The sequence below is a fragment of the Egretta garzetta genome, unplaced genomic scaffold (genome assembly GCF_000687185.1).
Source record: "Egretta garzetta isolate BGI_Z169 unplaced genomic scaffold, ASM68718v1 scaffold439, whole genome shotgun sequence".
Taxonomy (NCBI): Eukaryota; Metazoa; Chordata; class Aves; order Pelecaniformes; family Ardeidae; genus Egretta; species Egretta garzetta.
Genome location: NW_009260803.1, coordinates 337,922 through 342,758, shown reverse-complemented (window position 1 = coordinate 342,758; position 4,837 = coordinate 337,922).

Sequence of the window (4,837 nt, the reverse complement as noted above, 5' to 3'; positions counted from 1 at the left end):
GGCCCCGGGGAACGGGAGCCCGGTGACATTCAGGGACAAAAAAGTGGGAGCGTACCGGTGCGCAGGAGCGCGGTGTACTCGCGGTCAGCTTCGTGGTACGGTTGATTTCCTAAATAGTGTGCCGGCATGCTGCTTTTTTTTTTTTAACTAATTAATTAGGAACTGTAATACACTAAGCTCGCTTGGTCAGTGGGATTAATTAAGGAAGTACTGGTGGGTACACGGATTTGGGTTTTACAGCTTCCCACGGGGCTTTGGTTCATGGATATTAAACAGCTCGTAATCACTTATTTTCCGTGGGATTCCTTATAAAGATCTAAAAATCACTTTGGCGGCCTTTTAAAATCATTCATCCCAGTGCTTTTGTGCCATGTACGCACGTCCTTCGTCCGATTTTACAGCTGGACAGACGGAGGCATCCAGGTCTGCCGCAGCTTTCGCGCAGGTCGGGCGGAAGCGGCGGGGCTGTAGGCGTGAGCCATGGACGGCGATTCCCCGGAGCGTCGAGCAGGAGAACACCTTCGCCTTCAGGTCTGTCGTGCTAACGTGACTCATAAGAAGCATCAAACGCCGCGCTGCTGGTGCTGCTTCCTTCAGATCTTGGCTCCCCAAAGATGCCTCATCCAAATACGGTCCCAAGCCAGAACGAGGGGACTCGGATCTTCGCAAATGTGATTAACTTCACTCGTGTGAGCCGTCCCGTCGGGATGCCTTGCCGTAGTACAGATAAACGTGTGTAATTGCAGAATCGAGGCCTTGGGCTGTGAGAAGCGAGGAAATCGCAGCTCGAGGTGGTGTGTCTGTCGCTTCTTTGTGGGAGGTTTTGTGTTAATAGGCAATTAATGCAATGTGTCAAACAAATAAAGCTTTAAATATTTAGGGATTAGGAGGCCCCTGATAAAAAAAATCACAGGAAAAAAGGAAGATTCCCCGATCACCACAGTGGCATTTAAATGCTCAAAGAAGGATAGGTGGGATAACATAGACAGACGGTGAAATACCTTGTGTTCAGCGTGTCGGGATTCCCTGAGGAAAGCTGGTGATGTATATCAAAATGCAGAGGAGAGGAGGAGCCTCATCATGTGGCCAGACTTCCCTGCTGAGTGTCTTTATTTCAGCATTTTACTGCCTGTGGAAGCCGTCCCAGGCAAACACTATGCCTTATTTGTTTAGCGTTGTTTTTTGGAAGAGGAAAGATGTAATCACCAGTCAGTCTGCTGTAATCTGTGAGCTGGCGAGGCGGCGTCCCCCACCTCTCCTTTGGATGGGGCTGCACAGCGCGGGAAGGGACGAGGGGCTGCTGGGGCTGCAGGTGGGAAACCAGCGACCAGAGGCTCAGCTGGGCGGGCAGGCGTTTGCTCGTGAGCAGCCCCAGCTCCAGCGCTCTGTTTCAGCCACTGGATAGAACAATTATCTGGCCTTCTCTCCCGGATTTTGTTAATCTTTTTAACAGAAGAGCTTCGACAGAATACACGTGTCCCCCCTGCAGCACTGAAGCATTCTCCTGGAACGGAAGAGCTGTGGGTTCAGAATTCCTCAGGCGAGGGATAAACTCGGAGGCCTCTGACTGCTGTGTAAGCGTAGAAAAATAGGACGGTACCTCCGCCTCCTGCACTTGGGACACGCTGGACTTGGCCCACGCAGGTGCAGGGTTTAAGGCGCTCTCCTATGCAGCGTATATCCTGCCGCCCGTGCCGGCGACGGCTTACGGCTCCTCCTCAGGGCACCTGGCGTCTTCAGAAGGTGTAAACTTGTGCCAGTGCCTGTTGCAAACCTTTGCTTGGATCCAGCCCTGGAGCCACATAAACACCACGTAGCTGGCCTTTGTAGAGTGTACGAGTGATTTCGGAGACATTGGGTTTATTTCATGAAAGCTTTGGGGATAAAACCAGTCCAAAACTAGGAGACCAAAGGAGAATTACTATGTTGTTGTACACATGTGGACAGTTTTGGTGAACACGAGTGTTCTTCATCATGTCTAGAAATCTCTTCATATTGAAAGAAGAAAGAAGAATGGTGTAAGAGGCAAAGGAAAAAAGAGCTAAATTAAAATAAAAACTGAGTATGTGGCATCGAAGAAGAGAACCCATTAAAAACCCTGTGCTGCTCTGCTTTTGCTGTGCATCCAAAGGGTAGAAGTTGTCACGTTAGAAAAGATCACACCTGGCTTTATGTGCATGTACGTACATGGGAGAGGAGAGGGCTTTTGGAGTTGGTTATTGCAGAAACTTTAAAGAATTGGGTAGTAGTATTGAAAATAAGTGGAGTTTAGGGTTTGGGGTTTTTTTGCTTGGCATTGTTACTGCTCTGTGAGTTTGTCTGATACCACAGCTACTGTCAGCAGAGAACAAAAAATACACAGAACTTTCCGATAATGACTGTAATTAGCATCACAAGCTATGGAAATTGCAGTATTCCCTAAAGGTTTCTTGTCATTCTCCCATGTTTCTGCACTGAAAATAAAGATTTTTAAGACAAGGTGCCTTCTGTGTTTGGTGCTGTCCCACTAATGGTAATGTTCCAGCTTCCGTGGCTGCGTGAATCCATTCTTAATGCTTGGGTCAGAGTCGGATTCCTGAGCTGGGCTGCATGAAAGCCAAATCCTGCCAGAGAGCAGACACGCTGCTCTTAACCAGTGTATGTTGTTCAGCACCCAAAACGAAGCCTTTTTCTGTATGATGTTGTCAAAGCACATAGCGTTGGATTTTCTGAGCTAGTGAAAATGATAGGAAAAGAAAGCGTGTTTTAAAATCCCAGTATGTGAGTGTTTTAATCAGGAATTCAGTGATGTCATAAAATAAGTTATTTTTGCCCTTACACATGTGCCAGGGCTGGGTCAAACTGCGCTACAAGGGCGGTATTATGGTAGGGTGGCGCTGAGTGATTTATTGGAGGCCTCGCTGTAGAGGCCGTTGGCATTCAAGGTGGGCAGGCAAAGCCTCCACCTGTAGCACGGGGCAATCGGTCGTCAACCCGCACGACTGAAAAGGTCTTGTGTTTCTTTCCTTGTTTTTTCAGTTTGGGTCCTTAACTGCCGTGTCTGAGCCATTTCTAAGCTGAATAATTTTGACAGCTGCCAATTTGGTACACATACCATAGGCTGGGGAGCCGCGGAGCTGCAAGGGAAACCCCAGCCTGAGCAGAGGCTCTACCTGGGATGGCAGCATCTCCACACCCCCACGGCTTGGGCGCTAAGGGGAGCCTGGATGCGTATCCATCGGGGAGCCTGGATGCGTATCCACTGGGGAGCCTGGATGCGTATCCATCAGGGAGCCTGGATGCGTATCCATCGGGGAGCCTGGACGCGTATCCACCGGGGAGCCTGGATGCGTATCCATCGGGGAGCCTGGATGCGTATCCATCGGGGAGCCTGGACGCATACCCACCGGGGAGCCTGGATGCGTATCCATCAGGGAGCCTGGGTGCGTATCCATCAGGGAGCTAGTCAGTCAAAGTAAGGGTCACCCCAAGCATCCGAGAGCCACGTGCCTTCTTATCCTCCGTAAACCTTTGCTTACAAATTGGCAAGCGCATCCGCGTTCTTTTCGAGGCTGAATTGCACTTTGAAGTGCTCGGTCTCCACGTCAGATTGTTAATAACGCTGTCCGTTATCATCACTGTTTATTTATTCTTTATGTTTCTGTTGATTTTGACGTTTATTTGGGTGTGAAGAGAAGGTTATGGGCTCAGGGATTCTGCCACGCAAGTACAATGTCCAGTAAATACAAATACTGTTGGGTTTTTTGCTTCATGTTATTGCTATCCTGATGGGAATAGAAGGATTTAGTTCTGAAATACGGTACTTCGCACAGACTGAGAGGCAAATTGTCTTCAATGACTGACCCAAACCGGGAAGATGGCAGAAATGCCATCTCTTTTGAATTAATTATGAACCACACAGCTCTTGCTATTATCTGTTTGCACATTATTGGCCTTGTGATGTGTGGTGAGAGATTTCCTTTCACTGTCTGGTCCAAACGTACGTTAAGTCCAATTCCATTAAAAAGGCTGCTCGCTGTCCGTGGTGAAAGGGTCATTGTGTTACTTATTACAGTGTTTTCTTTGTGCTTGCTTTCCCCAAATTCCAGTAACTATTTTGTAGAAAAGTTTGAAAGTGAACTTTTGATGCCTGTGAAAGCTGCTTCATTGACTTTATTGACTCCAGAGCCTGAAGTTCTTTATCTGCAGAGATCTTTAAAAGGACACCAAAAAGTTTCAGCCAAAGCTTATAGAATTTGGTACTTATGGTTAAGTATTATAGACCCAATGCTGTTCCCACGGAGACCTAAAGGAATTTTTCCATTGAATTAAGTGGTAGCAAAGCATACCCTTTATGAAGTGGGAAAAGGAGTAGACTGGAGAACTCAACTTGTCGTTCCCAGTTTTGTTTGTGTGCTTGCTCGTCTGGACGAAGAAATAAACCCAGAGAAATGATAAGTATTTGCATTGCGACCCATCTGCTCCAAGCTTGCTGTGTTTGTAGGTGGGGGGGGTGGTTACGGTGGGATGGAACAGCAAAGCTCTCCTTCTTTCGCTCATTGCTGCTGTCTTTCCCTGGAAGCAGGGACATCAGGCAAGTGTTTCGGTCTCCCACGTCTCCTGCTTGGGAGAGGTCGGTGGTGGCACAACCATTCGCGCCTCCCTACCACCGGTTGTGTGCCTGCTGCTCTGGAGGACACTCTTTAATGTAAACTTGTTAAAACGCTGGCTCGTTTGCAGTGAAATTCCAATGCTTTACTAACACGCAAAGAAATCTCAGGTATGCTCACATTTAGAGTTTTTTTCATTCTGGACGTTCGGGATATTGCTCAAGGGGTCATCAGAAGCCCGCGGTCAA